General features: G+C 39.9%; 1 long non-coding RNA gene across 1 annotated transcript in view; it reads right to left on the reverse strand.

Annotated features, from left to right (window-relative positions):
* Nucleotides 1-12,863: 12,863 nt before the first annotated feature.
* Nucleotides 12,864-25,368, reverse strand: part of LOC143990175 (uncharacterized) — a 43,120-nt gene continuing 30,615 nt past the window's right edge. Inside the window, exon 4 of the long non-coding RNA XR_013277196.1 lies at nt 12,864-12,967. This is a non-coding gene — a long non-coding RNA (uncharacterized LOC143990175). The remainder of the gene's footprint in view (nt 12,968-25,368) is intronic.

The following is a 25,368-nucleotide window of genomic DNA, read 5'->3' on the forward strand; positions in this document are numbered from 1 at the left end:
GAAACAAAGAGATTATACATATAAAATAGGTTTATAATATGGCATTCTTCTAAGAAAACCAAAAATCAATTCAAGATTAAAAGAAGTCAAAATATGTCATACTATAAACCTATTTAAAGCATGTTTTTGGCTTTTGTTAGTAATCATTGACAGACATTACTTTGGCTGGTGTTTTATAAGTTACCTATTCTGTGCTATAGAACTATCAGATGTACTCACGTGACCAAAGTGATAGTAAGGGTGCACCAAGAGCTGTGGTGGTCTTTGGGTGTTTTCTTCACTGAAAAAGGTTAGGAAAAGAAAAAGAAGAAAAACAAATACAATATACCTACTCCAAGGCTAAGTTTAGATACAAGTAAAACAGACACAAGCATTTTGGAATAACTTTATTGGTTTGTAAGCAGTAAGGTACATTCTTCAAAACTGCAGTAGGACTTTCTGGAGATGAGGTGTCAACTCAATTCTGGTGCGATCTTGTTTCCCTGTTAAAAAAAAAAAATACTAATTACTAATAATAACAGTTTTCATCTCTGTCCAGAGATACAGTGATATATGTAATGTGGCCAACTACAGTGGCTGGTCAAGTGGGTGTAGTCTATTCTTCTGTCAATGTCTCATTATTGTCCCACTTTTATCAGTACCTACATATTCCACTATTGTGACAGCTCACTGATAAGAATGGTACAATTTAGCAGTTTTGGGTATAAAATAACTTATCTAATCTATTTAAAAATCTGATTAAGATTACTCTTTCAAACATTCTGCACTTGCACAGTGAAACTCAAATATAGAACATGGCCAAATAGTAAAATAGCATTGTACTCTATAATGGTCAATTATCAATTTATGTTAATTTAATGAAGCATAATAAAATAATATGTTGCTGTAGAAAATACTTCAAGTTCAATCTGCAGTGCATACCTCAATGTAAATCCTACATAGACCATGTAAATTCTACAATAGGAGTATTTATGATGTTGGGATATTGCAGAAAGTGACACTAAGGCTGATTTACTAAAGGAGATGAGAATGTTGGCAAACTCACATGTGTGAATATTAATTTCAATTATCCAATCATGCGAAAAGAAAATCGCTGTTTACTTACTTAACTGCACATAATATGTATACAGTTTCTTTTTGTGAACATTCTCAACTCCTTTAGACCCCTTTCACACCACACCGCCCATAGCGTCGGCGGTAAAACACCGCTATTTTTGGCGGTGTTTTACTGCCAAATTTGCGGCGCATTTCGGCCGCTAGCAGGGCGTTTTTACCCCCTGCTAGCGGCCGAGAAAGGGTGAAAACCGCTGGCAATACGCTACAATAGCTGCGTTTTGCCGGCGGTATTACAGCGCACTTTCAATGGGGAGCAGCGGTGGAGGAGCGGTAAACACACTGCTCCTTCACCGCTCCAAAGAAGCTCCTGGCAGGACTTTTCCTGACGTCCTGCCAGCGCACCTCTGCAGTGTGAAAGCCCTCGGGGCTTTCACACTACAGACAATGGTGCAGCAGTTTTAGGGCAGATTTAGTTAGATTTTCTAACGCTATAGCGCCTGCAAAACGCCCTTGGTGTGAAAGGGGTCTTAGTAAATCAGCCTCTGTGAGCTTGCACCACACTAACACTACACAGCCTTTCTATTGTTATATTACGTACTTATGAATGGTATTAACTACTTCATATCCCGCTGATATTAAAATGACATCCGCAGATGGGATCTCCCATCCCGGCAGGCGTCATATGACAGCCTCCACTTCCTGCCGTGATGGGGGCACGTGCATGCCCGCCGCTTTACTAAGGAGTAAATGGGCGTGCCAGGCGGCCATGAAGTCCAGAGCAGGAACGTGGATCTGTGTGTTTAGTCCTGTCCTGTCAAGGGAGAGGAGACCAATTGCATGTTTCTAGTGTATAGGAACACTGATCGTTCCCCTCCTCCAGTCAGTCCCATCCCCCTACAGTTAGAACATGCAGAGTTCCCCCTAGTGTTAACACCTTCCCTGCCAGTGACATTTATACAGTAATCAGTGGCTATTTAAAGCTCTGATTGCTGTATAAATGTCAATGGTTTTAAAAAAGTGTCAAAGGTGTCCGACCTATCTGCCGCAATGTCGCAGTCCAGATAAAAATCACAGACTGCCGCCATTACTAGTAAAAAAAAAAAAAAAATAGTAAAGTATTAGTAGTAAATAAATAATAAATAGTAAATAAATAAAAATGCCATAAATCAATAACATTTTGCAGGTGCTATAACTTTTGCACTAACCAATCAATATATGCCTATTGTGATTTTTTTACCAAAAAGATGTAGAAGAATATCGGCCTAAATCGAGTAAAAAACGTATATATATATATATTTTCTTAATTTGGGACATTTATTATAGCAAAAAGTAAAAAATTTTGTGTTTTTTTCAAAATTGTCAGTCTTTTTTTGTTTAAAGTGCAAAAAATAAAAACCGCAGAGGTGATCAAATACAACCAAAACAAGGCTCTATTTGTGGGGAAAAAGGACATCAATTTTGTTTGGGTAGAGCATCGCATAACTCCGCAATTGGCAGTTAAATCGACGCAGTGCCATATCGCAAAAAGGGCTGGAGTGGTTAAAGAAAAAGCTAAAATTTGTAATCCAAACTGCTACAGTCACTAAGTGCTTTCATCACAAAGCATTTAAACTTATTTAATATTTATAACTTAAGGACAGAAACAACATGGTCAATAAGGATAAGACAGATTGGATTATTACAAATCTGTATACAGATTACAAAATACACACATAGAGTATTTATGTATTTGGGTATCAAAAACACATTTTACTACATTCAGAACTAGATTGCTATGACAATAAAAAATAAAAACATTAAAATGCAAATGTTTACTTAAAGCCTAACTCTAGGCTGTTAAACATACCCGTGTAGTGGGGTCCACAATGCATTTGGATATAGAGGAAAGGTAAAAGTACAAATACCTTATTCCTCACTCCTCCCAGCAAAGCTTTGCTGCTGTTCGATGCTCCAGAATGTGGGTGGGCCCTCGCCGTTCTCCTGTAAATGCAGGACCACTAGTCTTGCATTGTACATGATGATATCAAAAAGCTGAGACCGGTCAGGCAGTGAAGTTTGGGGGGGCCACCGGTCTTATAAAGAGGAGGTAGCCTGTGTGAGTGAAATATAAAGTAATTATTTGTACTAATTTCTTTCTCCTTTATCCAAACAAACTGTAACCCATGCAGTGCGGGGGACCAAAATTTAACAGCAGACCAGAGTGGGGCTTTAAGTAGCCTACGGTTAGAAATCTAGATACATACCTGATGTTATTTAAATAATTTCCTCAATTGGATTCCCTCTATAAATGTTTTTTTCTTCACATGATGTAATTTGTGTATTCTGAAAAACCTGGAGAAAAAAATAAATGACTGGATTGAAACTATGATCAAATATATCAAGTGGCCTAGTGCTACGTACTACGATATTTGTAATCATTGCATTTTACCTGTTCAGAGAGCCGTCTGGTTTCCACTTTAGGGGGAACTTCATAAACTTCATCAGCTTGATGTCAATTCGGTGTATATAAACGTTTTTAGAAATATATACACTGCATATACACACACACATATGTATACACACACACATATGTATATATATATATATATATATATATACACATACATACATGCCACATATGAAGAAAGTATACATGCAAGATATATATATATATATATATATATATATATATATAAATATTATATAAAATGTGTATGTGTATATACACGGATGCGACGCATATGGAGAAAATAAAAACAGTACGCAGACAAAGACACAAATACAAAGGGATTTTGTTTCTTTTATTGACAAATATAAGAATATAAATTACTTTTACATCTAAAATATATAACCAATAAATGGCCTAGGGCTTCGTATAGTAGTCTGCTCCAACTCCACCTTAGCTTAGTTTGCTATGAATACATGCCAATAAAATCTATTACATTTCAGTACTTTTATAATCAACCAGTGTATACAGATGTGACTTTGTAGGTTATTACTATAAATAAAAAGACAGCAGTGCCAAATTAAGGCTAATTTATGAAAAATGGAACAAAAATACTTTTATGTTATTCTTCATAAATGATCCCTTTCTGTTTAAATATTTCTAATTCAGTGAACTACATATTATGGCAATATCAAGGCATTAAAAACATTAGCCTAATTCAGTAAGCACAGCAAATTGCAATAACAAAGTGTAGTAACCCCCAGCAGTGCAGAATGTCATCTTCTATTTATCTACTTATCTATTTTACCACGGCCACCAAAACAGAGACAGCTAGGCAATCAAAGATTTTACACTTGTCATCCGAACGAGTGGTGAGGGTAAATTTTCCAATAGTGCAACTATGGCTGTAACCACTGTCTAAGAGGGAAATCCCTATAACAGGAAAGAAGAGTAAAGGGAAATGTACCCAACAGGACGCATGCTATACTGACTTTAATTGACTTTAAATCTATTCTTTTTGTATATCCACTGTGTATAATATATCTATATAATTGTGTTAGAGCATATGTTAAAAACATTCAATCAAATCCATTCCCCTAATTTGGAGGGCCAAAAGGATTAAGAACATTTCTATTTCCTCATTTTCACACTACTAAATTTCCATTGAGTTCGCCTTTTTTTAGGACTTTTGCTGAGCCAATTGATCAGTTTGTGTTTTTGAAGACTAAGGCCTGTTTCACTCCTATGCATTTTTTAGTGCATTTTCAGTTTTGTAGAAACACACTACAGTCCATTTAACATGGTTTCCTATTGATGTAGTTTTTTCTGGCAGTTGGTTAGACTTGCATAGAAGTGTATCAAAAGCGTGAATTGAAAAATGCAAACTGTACCTGCAATATGCAAACCTGCAAAGGTGTGAACCAGGCCTAAAAGAACCTACTAGTTTTCTGCTAAGAACAGACCCTTGCTCCCCCCCGCTGATTTTTCCTACATGGTCGCTGAAGATTAAATAACGTTCTGGTTCTGTTCATAAAAACCACACAACCTGTTCATATATTTATAACTAAATCAACAGAATAAGCTTATAACTTCTGTTTTGATGATGCCCTGCCCTTAGCTGGGAAAGCAAAACTCCTAAATTAAGTACACTTGCTGTAGTGTTACTGAATTCAACTAATATTTTTGCCTTGAAGCCAGCAAAGCACAGAAGGTGAAATGTAAAGCAATACCCCTGGACCAAATACCGACCTTCCAACAGACCTAGACTGTGCATAGAGTTAGTTTTTAAATTTCATCCCAAAAACAGAGGGCAAAAATGCTTTTTTACATTTGCTATGCAATGTATTCTTTAAAGCACATTTGTTTTTTTCAAAATAACATGTCCCCCTTTTGTTTTATTACTGCTAGAACAGCACTAAAGCTGCATTAGCATATTTTGGGGGAATAAATGACAGGTATTAACCTCTCTCTGCACTTCTGCTCTTCCCCTCTGCTTTCTCCCAAGAGGCCATTATGCTGAAACTTTATCCAAATGCCAGAAGGTCATCAGATATTAGGACTGATTTACTAAAGAAGTAGAAACTGGCCACTTATCAAAAGGAAACTATATTGACTATAAACACCTAATCATCTGAGTGCAGGGTAATTTAAAAGTGTTGGATATTGTTTTAAACATAATTAAGTGATTGAAGGGAGCACTGAACATTTACTTTGCTAAATGAACATTTGCAACCACATTATCAATTAAAACCCAACTCATCTACAACTAAGGCCATAAATGATTACATTTTCTTGATGGAAGGAAAGAGAATAGCTTGATTCCCCTATCAACACTTACTGTGAATCAATCCCACAACAACAATCCCTGTCGGCAGAACACAATGATTAATGTAGCTAGCTGTAGCCAGCAGCACTAATCGTTGGGGGGGGGGGGGGGGGGAACCTGACAGGCTGATTGCACACAAGTTGATCAATAGATTGACATGTGTACAGCTGGGGATCCCACACATTGATTGAAATTTTCAATCCATATAGGGTCGGCTTAAGGCTTTCACTCCTGATAATTATTTAAAAAAAAATCAGCATAGCTATATATTTAATTTACCAGAAAGGATCATAGTTATAAGAAGTGCTTTTGTTTTAAGGCTGGCACACACGAGCCAAATATCAGTCGATTCAACAGAAATTGTGCAAAATTCGGCCAATGTGTACAGCAGCCTATCTGACAAAAGCGGGCTAACATTCATTGATGATCGGCATCCGATAAGCATGTGTATATGTATGTATATATATATATATATATATATATATATATATATATATATATACACACACACACACACAGGCATGCACAAATGCACTTAATGATTTCTTAATTGTAAGTAACTCTGTGAGGAACAATGAGGCACAATTGCTGACAATTCACAATCTACAGAACTAGTACAGAAAAAATCTTATAACATCAATAACAAAAAATAAAGTATTTCATGTACAAATACATCATATGGAGAACTAGAAAAATGTATAAAAATCATTATGTATATATTTGTCCCTTCCCATAAACCTATGCATGAATACAAAAGAAACCTAAATGGGGGTGAGCTCACTAACAAAGCAAAAACAAAAACCACTGACCACAACAATAGTACTACACTAGTATAAAAGAACCAATTAGCCTAGTTTAAAGGGATATTATCCAATATAAATCAAAACATTATCCATAATAATATGAGACATCCCATTCATGATTGAGTCATAACGGTTTCCTTGAGCCTAAAGTAAAGATCCAAAATACTTATTTTTTTACATAATAATTTAAATTTATCGCCTCCCTATTAGGAACTATAGTTTTCACCATACCCTGTATGCTCAAAACTGGGGAATCGGGGCTTCAGGGCTACTATGGGAACCAAGTTCTCTGGCCAACCTCTTCATAGGCTGGTGGAAGAGGACCCGCTTCTTTGGATCTGGCAGTCCCCATTGACTATTTATTAAGCTTTATTTTCACTTTATTGATTACCAACTGTTCATTTGTTCCAGAGCGGTAAGCAGCTTGGTGAATTGGCTCAATTACTTGAATGACAATGAATTCAATCTAAGATGTATGGGCCCTATGGACCCCAAGTCCATTTCCTTTCTGGACGTCACCTTAGTGATTAAAGACAGTCAGGTCACCTCTAAACTCTATAGAAAACCAACTGCCGGGAATGCTTTGCTGAGAGCTGATTATGGGCACCCCCGCCATATTATAAAGAACATCCCTGTTGGACAGTACTTGAGGTTACATTGAGTATGCAATGATAATACTAATTTTGAGGAGGAAGCAGTTTCAGTGTTTAAAGGATTTGAATCTAGAAGCTATTCTACATCCATCTTGAATAGATGAAGGGTTGGTCACGTGCTAACCTATTAAAAAACAAAAGGAGGGTTTCCCACAGTAGTAATGTCCCAGTTTTTTCACCATCATATAGTGTGGAATTTGGAAAAATTTATTAATTAACCATAGTGGAGAAATATTTACCTGTTTTCTTTAATGATCCCATGTATGTACAACTATTGTCAAAAGGCATAAAAACTGTATATCATAGAGCTCCTATGTTAGGTAGATTTTTGTCTCCCAGTCTATACTCTAGAAAGGGTAGAACCTCTTCTCATTGGTTGCAAGTTAAAGACAATTTTCAGTGTGGAGCAAACAGTTGTCCATGCTGTTCACATATTAAAGTGGTTGTAAACCCTTACAAACCACTTTGACCTACAGGTAAGCCTAGATTAAGGCTTACCTGTAGGTCCAAGCAATATCTCCTAAACCTATATGGTTTAGGAGATATTTGCCCGAAAACGGGCAGCGCTGAGCGCGGCATTCTCAGCGACGGAGCTGCCGCGCGTGTCGGCTCCTGTGCACATGCGCGGGAGTGACATCATCGCGGCTTCGCCGAATGACAGTGGCGGAGCTGCGAGACCCCACCAACAAGATGGATGCGGGGGACTACAGGGGACAGCGGCGACTTCGCTGGCTCCTGTGTCAGGTAAGTGACACATAATGGGCTACTATGCGATGTATAGTAGTCCATTATGCTTTGCCTTTGCAGGGAATGAAAGAGGAAGTAAACTCATCAGGGTTTACTTCCTCTTTAAGAGAGGTGACATTATTCAGTACTAGTACTAACAAAAACATAAGATTTCTTCTTTTATTAACTGTGACACAAAATATTTGGTGTATGTCATTACTTGTAATCTGTCATCCATACAACCCGCAGACTGAAGGACCGTCTGCATAAACATTTATATGATATTGGAAAAAAATCACTTTACCAATGTGGCTAAACATTTCAATGAATGTCATGCAGGCGATTTTTCAGTTATACGCATACAGGGTATGGAGAAAATTATAGTTCCCAAGAGGGTGGGAGGAGATAAATCCAGACTTTAGGCTCAAGGTAACCACAGAATAGATGGAATGTCTCATATTATTATGAAAAATGTTTGGTTATATTTCGGACAATACCCCTTTAAGCTTTATATTTCGGACAATATCCCTTAAAGCTAGGCTAATTGATTCATTTATACTCTTTTTACTTATACTTTTTACTATTGTCAGTGTTTTTTGTTTTTGCTTTGTCTTGTTAGTGATCTGACTCCCATTTAGGTTACTTTTGTATTCATGATTAGGTGTATGGGAAGGAGGGAAGGAAAAAATATATACATAGATAATGATTTTTATACATTTGTCTATATTTTTATATACTGGGTTTTTGTAGTCCTCCCACATGATCTATTTGTATATGAAATCCTTATTTTTTGTTATTGGTTTTATAGGATTTATTCTGTATTAGTTCTGTAGATTGTGAGACACAGGTAATTACCGACAAATGTCCGCAACTCTGCCTCATTGGTCCTCACAGGGTTACTTAAAATTAAGAAATCATTAAGTGCATGTCTGTATATATATATATATATATATATATATATATATATATATATATATATATATATATATATATATATATGCCTGTACGAACATTTTAGTACCAGCAATTGCTAATCGCTCATGTTGGTGTGAAATTCGTTAGTGGAGTGCTATGTTTCCTTGATTGTAGCGTGGAGAGTCTTTCTTGAATAAGTCCAAATAAAGGTGATGTTATCAGATGTGCAGCTGACCAGAATTTTTTCGCCTTCTGTGTTTTATCTGTTGAGGAACATTTTGAAGTGTGAATAGGAGTTCCCTTTCTGCAAGATAGAAAGTACAACAATTATTACTGAATTTTTAAGTCAAAGTTAATAAAGTCGAAATGGTTTTAAATTTTGAAATATGTACCTTATACAAATCTTCATTTATAAGTTGAGTTTTCGTAGTTTTTCAAACTTTACTAGCATTACCCAGAAGAAGGTAATTTTTGAAAAGGCACAAGGCTCAAAGCTATGCCTTGTCACTGAGTGCTATACATACAGCTCACCAGATGACAGTTTGAAGTAGAGTCAAAGATGTGACTGCTCAAACACCTTGAACTATCTGAAATTAGAAAACTGAACAAATTAGTTTATTAAATGAATTGCCATGGAAGCTAGATGCATATATTGTATATACATTGGGTGAAAATACTAATACGTTTTGGGCAAGAAGGGACAAAAATATCTGTTGCTTTTGTGTCTGTATTCCATGGGAAAATATGCCATCTCAGTCACTAAAATTATTTTGTGTGTTTGAATAACTTCATAAAAATCCAGAAATTCCAAAGAGCCAATAAAAGATTAGTACGTATTCACTAGTCCTTGAATTTATGTTAAATAATTTCCAATCCACTCCTTCATTTTTACCTATAAGATAGAAAACAAGAGGGGGGGGGGGGGCATTATTACAACAGCAACGTTATTATAGATCCATTTTTGGGGATAACATCTATAAATGGTCTTTATACTGCCTCTGGTGACACCCTGCCAACAGAATCACTGAAGTGCAACTCCACCTTACCTAGTGTATACCACTCCATCACTAGCTGAAAAGCTGTATAATCTGAATCAACAGAATGACAACTCAATGATTTTTCAATAAAGGAGTGACATCATGGTAGGAGGTAAGGTGACTTTAGCAATTCTGTAGGCATTCATTTGTTACCAGAATCATCAATGTGATGTTCATTTGTAAAATATTCCCTACAGGTTACTTACAGTATCTCACAAAAGTGAGTACACCCCTCACATTTTTGTAAATATTTTATTATATCTTTTCCTGTGACAACACTGAAGAAATAACACGTTGCTACAATGTAAAGTAGTGAGTGTACATCTTCTATAGCATAGCAGCATGGTGGCCAAGACCATACAGTGGTTTAACAGGACAGGTTCCATTCAGAACAGGCCTCACCATGGTCGACCAAAGAAGTTGAGTGCACGCGCTCAGCATCATATCCAGAGGTAGTCTTTGGGAAATAGATGCAGGAGTGCTGCCTGCATTGCTGCAGAGGTTGAATGGGATGGGGGGGTCAGCCTGTCAGTGCTCAGACCATATGCCACACACTGCATCTAAATGGTCTGCATGGCTGCCGTCCGAGAAGGGAGCCTCCTCTAAAGATGATGCACAAGAAAGCCCATAAAAAGTCTGCTGAAGACAAGCAGACTAAGGACATGGATTACTGGAACCATGTCCTGTGGTCTGATGAGACCAACATAAACCTATTTGGTTCAGATGGTGTCAAGTGTGTGTGGTAGCAACCAGGTGAGGAGTACAAAGATAAGTGTGTCTTACCTACAGTCAAGCATGGTGGTGGGTGTGTCATGGTCTGGGGCTGCATGAGTGCTGCTGGCACTGGGGAGCTACAGCTTATTGAGGGAACCATGAATGCCAACATGTACTGTGACATAATGAAGCAGAGCATGATCCCCTCCAGTTGGAGACTGGGCCACAGAGCAGTATTCCAACATGATAACAACCCTAAACACAACTCCAAGATGACCACTGCTTTGCTAAAGAAGCTGAGGGTAAAGGTGATGGACTGGCCAAGCATGTCTCCAGATCTAAACCCTATTGAGCATCTGTAGGGCATCCTCAAATGGAAGGTGGAGGAGCGCAAGGTCACTAAATTCTACCAGCTCTGTGTTGTCATCATGGAGGAGTGGAAGAGGACTCCAGTGGCAACCTGTGAAGCTCTGGTGAACTCCATACCCAAGAGGGTTAAGGCAGTGCTGGAAAATAATGGTGGCCACATAAAATATTGACACTTTGGTAATTTTCAGGGGTGTACTCACATTTGTTGCCAGCAGTTTAGACATTAATGGCTGTGTATTGAGTTATTTTGAGGGGAAATTTACACTGGTACACAAGCTGTACACTCACTACTTTATATTGTATACAAAGGGTCATTTATTCAGTGTTACATAGTTAGTAAGGTTGAATAAAGACACCAGTCCATCCTGAGTATCATCAGTCCCTACCCTCAAGGAGCCCACAATCCAAGGTCCCCAACTCACCTTCATATACTAGGGCCAATGTTTTTTGGACTGAAGTCAATTAACCTACCAGAATGTCTTTGGAGTGTGGGAGGAAACCAGAGTATCCGGAGGAAACTCTCTGTACCCACACAGGCACAGGGAGAACATGCAAACTCCAGGCAGGTAGTGTCATGGTTGAGGATTTGACCCAGTGACTTTATTTATTACTAGGCAAGCATGCTACCCACTACACCACTGTGCCGCCAAGTGTTGTCACTTGAAACAATATAATAAAATATTTACATAAATGTGAGGGATGTACTCACTTCCGTGAGATACTGTACATATTTTAATCCTTGAGAGTTGATATAATTGTTTAAAAGCACAGTATGTAGAACCACACAAAAAATTGTGTTTCTTCTACCATTTTTATCAAAGCGTTATTATAAACTATTATAGTTATCAGAAAATTGCAGGTAAATTATTTGGCTTATTTATCAGGAATTGTGACTCTTCACTCTTCAGTAAATTGTGTGTATATTTACTTCAGATATTTAATCATGTAAAAAGCAAATTCCTGTTTATTTATTTCATTTACACATGATTAGGTATTCAAAGTGAACGGGAATGTGCTTTTCACAAAATTGGATACTTAAAGTGAATTTTCTCACAATCTATGTGGATATTCTAAACAACTTTAGCAAAATAGCCTCAGTGTTCTAATAATTGTATATGACTTATGTTTCATAGCATGATGTAAGAAACAGTGGTGTATAATAACCCTGGAAAATCAATTAAAAAACAACCTTCAGTTGGCAACATGCTTCAAAAATCAATTTGCTATGGATTGTAATATGCAATTGCTATTTACACTATATAATTACTGTTAAGATGCTTCTGCATTTTAATGCTATAGTATGAGTTAATCTTATGCCGCATACACACGAGCAGACTGTATGGCGTACTTAGTTCGTCATACAATCCGACGGACAGTCCGTCGTACTTTCGACTGAACGGACTTGACCACACACGGATGCACAAACAGTCCGTCGAAAGCTTGCGCGATGACGTGTACAGCACGTACGACGGGACTAGAAATAGTAAGTCCAAGACACAGCAAAGCACCCTTCCGCCGTTTAAATCCTTTCTGGGCATGCGCCATTCTTAGTCCGTCGAACTAGCATACTGACGAGCGGATTGTCCGCTGAAACCAAAGTACGACGGACAGAATTTCGAAAAATCAGAAATTCTTAGTACGCCGGACTGCACGCTGAAAAAGTCCGCTGAAGCCCACACACAAGCGGATTGTCCGCTGAAATGTGTTTCGACGGACTAAGTACGCCATACAGTCCGCTCGTGTGTACGCAGCATTACAATGGCATAGTTAGACTACTACAGTTAAAATATCTAGCAAGCAGTTTATCGTCAGCTGGTAAAAAACATAGCTTTCATACACTTAACTGTTTTTGTTCATTCATGGGTTTGAGAAAGTAGAGATCTTTACAAATTCCCGATAGTAATTCCAAATTAATTCCAATACAGTTTTGCTGTAATTAAGCCCTACAAAGAGGAACAAGATCCTTAGATTAAAGCATTCTAAATCAAACACACAATGGTCATATTAATTAATTTGCTACTCATGATTTTCATGCTGGTATATTTCTTATTATTTGTTCTTGTATGCATGTTAAGTTGTAGTCAATAACATTTTTGATTTAAAAAAATTAGGATAAAGACATTTGCATTTAAAGACATTGCGACATTAGGACATTAGACATTAGGATAAAGACATTTGCATTTTAGTAAAATGTGGAATCAAGACATTTTGGCATAATTATATACGTATTATATATATGTATTAAAAAATACAATACACTCCCTTCCTCTGGCATTTGTCCTCAAGGGCCATATGCATAAGCTTTATCCATGGAAGCCCACAAAATGTCAGTGGGGCCTCGGGGCAGTAGTGCCTCATAGGGACCTAGTTTTTCATCCTGTTTGAGTAGAGCAAAGGTCTGGAAAGCATTCTAAAACTGGCTACACACTATAACATTTTTGTTCAATCTTTCTGTAGAACTTTCTTTTAGGGCCAGTTCACATCATAGAAACGCAGTCCGGATGCACGCCAAATGTTTTTTTGAATGTGCGTTTTTGATGCATTTTTGGTACATTTTTGATGCAGTCCAGTGCATTTTCCCCTCTTTTTTTCCCTTAACCTTAAATAAGAACAAGGGTGTTCCAGTGTGTTTTTGGTGAATTCCGGTGTGTTCCCGTGAGTTTTTAATGCTTTTTACAGCGTTCCAGTACAGTCCAGTACTGGAAAAATGCAGTATGTTTTTTTTCTGGAACTGGAATGCACTGGAACTGCAAGCACTGGTGTGAACTATGCCATTGAAAACCATATAACCTACTCTCTATGCATTTTTGCACTGGACTGCATGTGGTGTGAACTGGCCCTTAGATTTACCAAAACCATATAATATGAGGTCAAACCTCATTTCAATTTGTATGCAATCAGGCAGACATAGGTGAAGGTTGCAATTTTGCAATGTACCTCACCCTTGTTCCTCTGAAAGTACTGCCACTGAACATTTTCCTGACTGGCTAGTACGGGCAAGAATGTCACAGTGCTAAAGGCTGATATTTTGTCTTCCCCCGCCCACTGATTCACCAATAGCAAGAGAAGATGAGACACATGCAAATATGGAGGAAGAGCTGTATATGTGATTGATTCAGGAAAAAAATTAAATCATGGGGGAGTCAATACACAGGGAAAGCAACTCAGTAGCGTATCTTCTACTGCTGTCTATTCTTCCAATTAGCATAGAGCCTAAAATGACCCTGTTAGGGGCTTAAAAATGGCAAAAAAAAACTTTCCCCTTATATGCTCACTTTCAAAAATAAACACCAGCCTGGTGAACTGTGGTACATTAAACAGGTGCCTTGTGATGCACAAAAAAATGGGTTGCCCAATGCACCACAACGTACCAAAAATTATGCATGCAGTATTTTTGGTTGCACATTGCAACACACCTTAGCCACCTCCATTAGCACTGAAGGCACATCCAATAGAATGAATCATACTGCATCCCACCCACACATGTACTGTATATTGACATGCATTGCAGCATTACCACACTACAATTCCAAGCTTGCCTGTCCATTATAATATACAGTATATAATGTAGTTCAATGTAAATTAAGTATTGGATTGTATCCACCCATGTAATGAGAATTAAACTGAACCTGTGCTTTGGATTTCTTAATTTTTTATACTAATTTGACTATTGAAAAATCTTCTTGCTTTCTATGGGTTACTGCACTCTGCACAAATTTGTTGCATTTTTTCCCCAATAAAGCCATTTTGCAATAAACATAAATTTTAAGACTAAACTTATACTAAGGGCAGCCCTTGCATTTGACAGGCAGTGAGGAGGCAATATGTCACTTCCTGACCCCCTGTTTTAAAGCTGTAAATGGCGCACAACTACACAGCAACTGCATGTATTGCACACAGTTGCAGGGCAGTTACGGCATGGCCCTATTCATTTGAATGGGTCGCATTTAGTGGGGCAATCAGGGGCAATCATTTTTGACCTGGCTGAGGAATGTGTACATGTACAATCCTGTCCCAGCTGCCTTTGCAGTTTAAATGGGATAGCATACTTGCCAACAGTCCCGATTTTTCCCGGGACTATCCATGTTTTTGGAATCTCGTCCCAATTGGAGTCTGTCCTGATGAAAATCCTGGGATTTTGCCTTTGTCCTGGGAATCAGGACTGTTTTGGGCAAAGAACCCAGTGGGCTACAAAAAGATGGCCGCTGCGAGATCTCTTTCTGGCTTTTCCTGGGTGTTCAGTGGAGAGGGGAGGGGCCTCCATCCGTGTAGCCAAGCGGCTTCTCTCTTCAGTGTACAAGTAGACAATTCTCTTGTACACTGAATGTAAGGAGGGGCTCCGCTGGGGACACTGATGTAAGGAGGGGCACCGCTGGGCACACCAGATGTAAGGAGGAGCTCTGCTGGGGATGCCAGATGTGAGGAGGGACTCCACTGGGGACACCAGATGTAAGGAGGGGCTCTGCTGCTGGGGGCACCAGATGTAAGGATGGGCTCTGCTGCTGGGGACACATGCTGTAAGGAGGGGCTCCACTGGGAACAAATGATTTAAGGAGGGGCTCTTCTGGGGACACCAGATGTAAGGAGGGGCACTGCAGGGGAAGCCAGATGTGCGGTGGGACTCCACTGGGGACACCTGATGTAAACAAGGGCTCCGCTGGGGACACCAGATGTAAGGAGGGGCTCCACTGGGGACACCAGATGTAATGAGGGGCTCCGCTGGGGACACCAGATGTAATGAGGGGCTCCGCTGGGGACATCTGATGTAAGGAGGGGCTCTGCTGGGGACACCTGGTGTAAGAAATGACTCTGCTGGGGATGCCTAATGTATGGAGGAACTCTGCTGGGGAAACCTGGTGTAAGGAGGGACTCTGCTGGGGACACCTGATGTAAGGAGGGACTCTGCTGGAGACACATGATGTAAGAAGGGGCTCGACTGGGAACATCTGATGTAAGAAGGGCCTCTGCTAAGGACACTTGATGTAAGGAGGACTCTGCTGGGGACACTTGATGTAAGGAGGACCCTGCTGGGGACACCTGGTGTAAGGAATGACTCTGCTGGGGACGCCTAATGTAAGGAGGAACTCTGCTGGGGAAACCTGGTGTAAGGAGAGACTCTGCTGGGAATGCCTGGTATAAGGAGGGAATCTGCTGGGGATGGCATCTGGTTGCAGGCAACAATGGCAAGTGATATGCTCAGGGCTTCCACTGATTCTGCATTATGGTGAGTGGAATAATTTCATTTTATATTACAATGTAAAAATAGAAATAATGCCCTTCAATCATTCTGACACCATAACAACCATGGTGCTGGAATAATTGAAGCGCCAACACCAGGTGTTTGGATTATCTTTATCTGATGATTGTTAAACTTTTATGGAATACACATATTTCTATTGTGGTGTAGGATCTGGACCTGCTTTCCCTCCATCCCTCTTTCTTTCCTTCCTTCTCACTCTTTCCCTCCTTATTTCTTTATTTCTCTCTCCAGCCCTCGTTCATCTCAGACTCAAACCACATCCCCTTTGAGCCACGCCCCAGTTAAGTCACACCCATTATTTTGTTTAAACCACGCCCATTTTTGTGCACCACATTTTCCTTTCCCTACTACACCACGCCTAAAAGTGATTGCCTCGCCCCTAATTATAATAAGACTCCTCCTAACGACAAAAAGTGTTCCTATAATTTTTTTTACTATGTTGGCAACTATAGGATGGTAGGATGGTTGGAAGGGGGAGGGGGGGACGGCATAACAATGTGGCTCAGCCACATGCTTTTAATAGCCTGTACAGTCTTACAATGTCTTTGTTCCCACAAAACCGAAGCTATGCTTCATTAAAATACAATGCAGGAGGGCAGTTTTCACATTTTTAACTCTTTTTAGGACAGACAGTGTTCAACTCTAGTTTACAGCTGACATCCCCTCCTAAACATGGAGAGCTTGTAATGTTAAGCAAGTAAAAAGCACAGAAAAAGGTAACCATAATTTTCTATAAAGTTAATCTATGTTAACGACTTCAGCTCCAGAAGATTTTACCCCCTTCATGACCAGGTCATTTTTGTGCTATTCGATGCTGCGCTAATTTAACTGGCGATTGCACATGCAATGCTGTATGCCAACAAAATTTATATAATTTTTTCCCACAAATAAAGCTTTCTTTGGGTGGTATTTTATCACTAGGGTCTTTGATTTTTTGTGTTATAAATGAAAAAAGAACATATTTTCTACTTTCTGTTATAAAACATACCCTATAAAGAACCTTAAAAAAATCAAATTTCTTCATATATTTAGGCCAAAATGTATTCTGCTACATGTCTTTGGTAAAAAAAAAATCCCAATACGTGTATATTAATTGGCTTGAGTGAAAGTTGTAGTGCCTACAAACTATAAGATATATACTGGCATTTTTTTTTATACTAGTAATGGCAGTGATCATTACTTATAGCAGGACGGCCGGCACTCTGCCACTAACTGACACTTTGTGGGAACTGGCTAACTGCCACTGACATCTCCAATGACACTGTGCTCAGTGCTATCAATATATACTGACACTGTACTAATGACAGGGGTTAACATCTGAGGCAATCAAAGGTTTAAATGTGTGCCTAACCATGTTTATTGTGTGTGATGTGTGCTGATTTTACTTAGCAATGTGCTGTTTTTTTAGGGAAACAAATACCATCAGATCACAGCTGTCAGAAGAGAGCTTTGTGCTGTTAACATACACAAAGCTCTCTCTTGTCACTTGCTCTGATGAGTGCTGGGTTCCGCTGATCAGTACGTGTTAGAGCCAGTGACAGCAGAGCCGGACAGGCAGATGTGCATGTGTGCGCCCCCTACCCCAAAAATGCAGAATCACACACACACACACACACAGAGAGAGAGAGAGAGAGAGAATTCTGCATAGCCGGCCCTTACTGTAGCAGTAGAACTACAGTTCGCGATCGGCAAGTGGTTAATGAAAACATGCAACAAATATAAAGTAGGTGTTATCTCAGTTTGGCTGCAAAAGTGGAAATACGCTTTAAACGGTGGTTTTAACCTTGGAAATCAGGATCAGCTGGCACTGTTTAGGAAACCTCTAGTAATCAAAAAGTACGTTACATCATTTCTACTTGCAAAGATTATAAGATATCTGACAGGAAAATAATAACCTAAGATAATACATTTCTCAGATCAATCACAAGATATGGAGCTGCATTTTTACAATACTTCAAATATCTGCATAATATCACTTTTATCCTTGAGCTAATACGTGACTATTGTACGGAAACTCCCAAACCAATCTTTCCACATACATCAACTACCTCTTCAGTTTACTGGAAAGCACACATTCTGCCTTGGGCCTTATTTTTGTTATAATATTCAATTCCAGTTCCTTGTTAAATCCCTTGTGGCAGTGTTACAATACCAGTGGTAATGCATTAACAGTATTTTCACTACAATATATTTTCCTTGAAAATACCCAAGGCAGCCTAGTTAAAGAGGAGCTATAGTCTCCTGTGTAAAAATTTAAAGTCAGCAGCTACAAAAACCATAGCTGCTGACTTTTAATAAACAGCCACTCACCTGTCCCACAATCCAGCGGTGTGCTCACCCCAGCTGTTTTCATCTTCTTTTTGTCTGTCCCTGGCGACGGCGACAATGTTAACTGTGGGCACTCGACTGTGACAGATTGCAGCTTCACAGTCAGTTGCCCACTGCCCATTCGCGAGCCATGCTGCTCATTATGAATGGTCCTGTAGTCATCTGGAAGCCGTCACGTGTCCCAGAAGACTGTGGGGAGGGAGGAGGGGGGAACTTCCAATTGCCTAGGCCAGGGGTCTTCCCAAAGTGCCATTTATTTACCAGGAGTGGGGAAGAGGCCTTAAAGAGGAACTTCCCCTTTCGGGTGGAGCTCTGCATTAAGCCGCAAAGCAATAATAAACGGTATATTTTTATATATTTTTAGACTGTGGTATACAATACACTGGTCCTACAGTATTGACTTACATGGGGGGAGGGGGGGCTGATTTATTAAAGTTGTTAAGAGCTTTCTGCATGTTACCAATATATTAGAGTTGATTTTCTAAAGGCAAACAGACTGTGCACTTTGCAATCTGCAAGGGCATTTGCTCCAGAACTTGGTAAATGAGGTAAAGCTTTACTTTGCAGAGAATACTCAATCACATGCAAGGGAAATAGAAAAAAACAGCATTGTTTTTTGCACATGGTGGTATGATGGAAGTCAGCAGATATTCCCCTCATTTATTCAGCTCTTTAGCTAATGCTCTTGCAGAGTGCAACTGCACTTGCAAAGTGTACAATCTGTTCAGTAAATCAACAGCATTGTGTGACCTGTATCAACAATCTCCCTTATACCATGAAATAAAAAATACCATGTGTTTAATATGGACCTGAATTAAATAAAATTAGAATGTGTCATGTTAAAGCAGGGCTGGATCAAGGGTGGGGGATGGTCTTGCTTTGTGATCACCATGTCCTCCAGATACAGCTGATTACAGATCAGGGTAAAGAGCAAGTCAGCAGCTCTTTACCATGGTGTAAACACAAGCCAGTTATCAGCATTCCTTTTCCCGCGCTGACAGCTTGAGGAGAGAGACAATAACCGGCTTTTGTGAAAGGGGCACTGATTATAAGTGTCCTGATTATCGGTGCGGTCCCAACAGTGCCCACCAATGCTGCCTATCAGGGCCCACCAGTGCTGCCAATAAGTGCTCATCAGTGCTGACAATCAGTGTGCATCAGTGTGGCCAATCAATGCCCATCAGTGTCACCTATCAGTGCTGCCTACCAGTGCCCATCAGTGCCACCTACCAATGCCCAATGGTACCATCGATCAGTGCCACCTATCAGTGCTACCTATCAGTTCCCTCCAGTGCCTCCTATCAGTGCCACCTATCATTGCCCATAAGTGCCATCTATCAGGGCTACCTATCAGTGCAGCCCCATCAGTGCCTCCTCATCAGTGCCCACTAGTGCCACCTCATCAGTGCAGCCTTTCAATGCCCATCAGTGCTGTCTCATCAGTGCCCATCAGTTCAGCCTATTGGTGCTCATCAGTGCAGCCTATCAGTGCCCATCAGTGCCTCCTCATCAATGTCACCTATCACTGCTGTCTATCAGTGCTCATCAGTGCCCACCTACCAGTGCTCATCAGTGTCACCCATAAGTGTCCATCAGTGCTGCCTATAAGTGCCACCTATCAGTGCCCATCGGTGCCATATATCAGTGCCTATTAGTACAGCCTCATCAGTGCCTCCTCTTCAATGCCCAACAATGCCACTTCATCAGTGCCAATCAGTGTTGCCTATCAGTGCCACCTCATCAGTGCCCATCAGTGTCCATCAATGCAGCCTCATCAGTGCACATCAATGAAGGAGAAAAATTACCTGTATACAAAATTGTAAAACAAGCTATAAAAAACATTTTTTTCGGGTGTTTTTTCAAAATGTTTGTTCTTTTTTTTTTCATTTAGAAAAAAAAAAACTGTGGTGATTAGATACCACTAAATGAAAGCTCTATTTGTGTGAAAAAAATGATAAAAATTTCATATAGATACAGTGTTGCATAACCTCGGAAAATCTGAAATGTTAATTGTACCTCAGCAGCACACCCTGAAAAAAATACCTTTTGTCCTGAATGCCTTATATAAAATCGAACCACGCTTCCTCATATCTGGGGTATATTGGCACTCCTGTGCCTGCAGCCTTACAGCTGTATATCTGCTGTATGAGATCTAGAGCACTGCTGCTTCTAACTGCTAGTCTTGGCAGATTTGGTGCTTTCATGTCTGTATTGATCTCTATTCTCCTTTCTAGAGGTTCTGTCATGAGGAAGCAAAGCCCTTCCTCTACTAAGATGGCCACCTCTACACAGAGACACAGTGCAGAACAAGACATGGCAATTCAGTAATGAGGAAAATATCAGCTACAGGATGGAAAAAGATCTGTGGGTCCTAGTAGATGAGCAATAGCATGCAATGTCAAGCTGCTGCTAACAAAGCAAACAGTATGTTGGCATGCATTAAAAAGGGGATTGACTCCAGGGATAAAGCCATAATTCTCCCGCTCTACAAGAATCTGGTCTGGCCTCACCTGGAGTATGCTGTCCAGTTCTGAGCACCAGTCCTCAAGAAGGATGTACTGGAAATGGAGGGAGTACAAAGAAGGACAACAAAGCTAATAAAGGGTCTTGAGGATATTAGCTATGAGGAAAGGCTGTGATATATATGATATATATATATATAGATATAGATATATATATATATAGATATATATATATATTTACAAAAGATTTCCCTAAAAGTTTGTTGTTTATTTATCAAATGTTTTGTTGTATATTTGAAAATTTGGGAGGCTAACTTCTGAGTCAGAATAGGTGTTTGGGTAAAATGTTCTGTTCTGAGACACTTGGGTCCACTTGGGTCCCAGGGATAGAAGGAACTAAAGTGTTTATGTTTTGTTGAAATCTTGCTGTAATATACTGGATTTGGGAAATATTTTTAGTTAAATAGAGTTAAATATTGAATCTATATAATGAAAACTCTTGCTGAGAAACATTTATATTTTTGCATGCGTTACTTATGTTTGAATTAATGAGGAATATTATTTTTAATACCTCCAATGGTTATTGCCTGAATTCATCAGATAGATTCATGTTGAATGAGGAGTATCCATCCCAGCCAGTATTCACCCCCAGCTCCATGTACATGAAGAAATGCCAACCCCATTCATACCCATCCCTATACCCTATCTGGATGTTAAGAAATTACTACAGCTTTTACATTGAAATCTTAGTTGACCCGGTTCCTCCGTAATCTGGAGAGCAGAGATGGCGGGTTGTCATTAAATATTGATACCTGTTGCAGTAAGCCGAGCATGAGTATTTACCACCTAGAACGTTTTGTACTGACACCAAATATGTACTGGTTAAACTTATGTCCTAGCATTGTATGTGTGTCACAATGCTCAAGCTATTCTCAGTTACTGTTTGATAATTTCAATAAAACGTTATTTGAAAAAAATAAATCTTAGTTGTTCATCTTTGTTGTTCTAGTGCCATGGGAGGTGCTGAGATGAATAAAGGTGGACTCCTGCTGGAAAATGTTCCTGGGAATGACACCTTGAGGGTTAGCAATGAGGCATGCCCAAGGTCTATGAAATTCCAGTGAGCATCACAAGGGAGAGATCCAGATGCCAGCCCAAAGACCCAAGTCTAGCCCAATGCATCAGTTCCAGTTTGTATGTAGATGTCGTGTTCTGTCCTTACAAAGCCAGGGTTTGGGGTGGAAAATTTATTTATGTAAATATGGATGAGCCCAGAATCAAACCAAAAGTTTGGGAAAAGTTTAGGAGAATGAAAATTATAATGTAGACATTTTCCTTTTCCTTCTTTTTGGAATTTTATGGACATTCATAAGCCATACAAGAGACTTTTTTGTGTTTTTCTTTGGGACTATTTTTCATTTGGCCTAAAGGCTGTCATGACCCTCCAACTTGCTTTTATGTACTATCATGCCCCTCCCCCTTTATATTTCATGGACAATTGCAATGCAGATGAGATTATGTGTTTATTGTTGTCTGTTTTTACACGTTAAAGTTAGTGGTACGTTTATGGCAATGTAGTCCAGGTGAATGTCTGGGGCATATTGGGGGCAACTGGGTTTGATTGTCATGTTGGTGACAATAGAGAGGATTGAAAGGGTAATAAAAAAAAGCCCCCTTGTGTTATGCAATCTAATATATGAACTTCACCTTTAAAAGTTATCTTGCTGATTAACCCCTTCAGATCCACACTATAGCTGAATGATGGCTACAGAGTGGATCTACTTTCCCAGGAGGCCGTCCATAGATGCCTCCCCTTTGCATGCTCCCTGTACGCCCCCTGCAGAGCGCACGCTGTGATCACCGAGCCAATGAGACTTGGGTGATCACAGATCGAAGTAAGGGGTCAATCCTGACCCCTTACTACATGATCAGCTGTCAGTTGAGGATCTTGAAGGGGAACTCTTCTTCCAATGTTGACTCGATGATCTCTCCCACTCTAATGCCGGGTGCATGGTGTGCCACTACTTATATTGGCATGGTGCAGGGTCACCATATGACCTCATCCGGAGGCCCCGCCCTTTAAGACATCTTCGCCCAGGGCATGATGGGCGGTGATATCATAAGGGGTGGGTCTCCGATGACCCTGCCAATGCCAATATAAGTAGTGGCACACCTCTCACTCGACATTAGAGCAGGAGAGAGCATTGAGTCAACATCGGAAGAACAGAGGGAGAAGATAGCGGAGAAGACCCAGCAAAAGAGGAAGAAGATAGAGGAGCACACCCAGTAGAGGCAAAAGACAGCAGACAGAGGGAGAAGAACTGGAGTGAGAGCGGAGAAGACCTGGAGAGGGCTAGAAGACATCAGCAGAGAAGACCCAGAGAAGGGGAGAAGAAGTCAGAAGAGACGCCGGAGCTGCCTTAATAAATTACTTTAACACCCTGTGTGCTGTGTTATATATTTGACACTTTTTTCAGGTCAATGGGTAGGGGTATAAGGTACCCCATACTCATTCACATAGTGTGGGGGGGCAGGATCTGGGGGCTTACAGATTCCAATAAGCCACCCGCCCATAGACCCCAACAACCAACCGGCAGGGTTGTCGGGAAGAGGCCCTTGTCCTCATCAATATGGGGACAAGGTGCTTTGGGGTGGGGGACACAGGGCCCCCCTGACCCAAAGCACCCACCCCCCCATGTTGAGGGCATACGGCCTGGTGTGGTTCAGGAGGGGGGCACTCACTTGTCCCCACACCCTTTACTGACCTGTCAGGCTGTGTGCTCGGATAAGGGTCTGGTATGGATTTTGGAGGGACCCCCACACTGTTTTTTTTGGCAGGGGGTTCCCCTTAAAATCCATACCAGACCAAAGGGCTTGGTATGCTCTTGGAGGAGGAACCCATGCCATTTTTTTTTTTAATTTGGCGTGGAGTTCCCCCTAAAGATTCATACCAGACACAGTGCTGGTATTGTTGGGGATCAAAGTCGGATCCCTGTTCAGTTAAGTCAGACACATGTTGGACTTCAAGTCGCAGGCCAAAGTTGGATCCAAAGTGGTATGACTGTCATGTCGTACCAGTGTGAACCCAGCCTTAAGATTTTGTTTTTGTCAAAGCTTATTGAACAAGCTGAAGTTAGAAGCTCTACACTTTTAGTAAATCAGCCACACTCCGTCTGAAGTTGCTATGTGCCTTATTGATTTATGTGTAGTGTTAATCTTCTGGTGAATAGATACATGTCTATTTCTTTCAAAACCTACAGCCAATTGTAAAACAGGAAATTTTGAACTCTTTTTAGAACTGTCTGTTTAAAGGGGTTGTAAAGGTAAATGCTTTTTCACCTTAATGCATTCTTAATGCGAGGGAGCTCACATGAACGTGAGAAGCACCTGCGGGAGGAAGCCGAGACAGCCACCGAGGGATCCCAGAAGAGCAGGTTCGGGGGCCACTCTGTGCAAAACGAGCTGCACAGTGGAGGTAAGTATAACATGTTTGTTATTTAAAAAAAAAAATTCACTTTACAATCCCTTTAAGTGGAAAGCTCTTCAAAATACAATCCATAGGATAGGATACTTACTAAATGAGGCAGATTTACAAATTAGTTGGAAATAAATTGTGTGAATAGTCAAAGTCATTTTAGTTATCTATTAATGTGAAAAGCAAATTCCTTTGCATTTCATCTACTTGCCATTGAGTCTTCAAAAGGAGCAGGAATTTGCCTTATGCTTGATTGGATAATTGAAATGAATATTTATACAAATTATTGTCTGAAGATTTTCAGGTCCTTTAGTAAATTGTCCCAACCATGTACAGGTATCATTAACCTCTTACCGCCCATGTAAAGCATATGTGCAGTGGAAAAGAGTGTGAAGCTTTAACATTCACATGCTGAACATATGCATTCATGGGCAGCAGAGCTACTAAGCGCACTAAGATACTAAGAGCACGCTTAGTGGGAGCCAGAGGGACGCGCTTAAGATCATGTGAACATTGACAGAAAATCATGGTGGTCACATGATTGGCTGGTTCTTCCTGCCCCCCAGGTGTAAAAAAGTGGGTGCTGGGAGGGAAGGGGCTAACTATCCTTATTTGAGAAATCCTTTATTATATACTGTACTGATAAACGCATTATTGCATTAAAGTATACTATAAGTATACTATTAGATTGTAAGCTCTTATGAGCAGGCCCCTTTTAACTGTCTTTGTATTTTATTGTATTGTAACTGTACTGTCTGCCTTTATAGTGTAAAGTGCTGCACAAACTGTTGGTGCAATAAAAATCATGTATTATCATGT

The sequence above is a fragment of the Lithobates pipiens genome, unplaced genomic scaffold (genome assembly GCF_037356315.1).
Source record: "Lithobates pipiens isolate NorthernLeopardFrog02 unplaced genomic scaffold, aLitPip1_a1.2 Scaffold_18, whole genome shotgun sequence".
Lineage (NCBI taxonomy): Eukaryota > Metazoa > Chordata > Amphibia > Anura > Ranidae > Lithobates > Lithobates pipiens.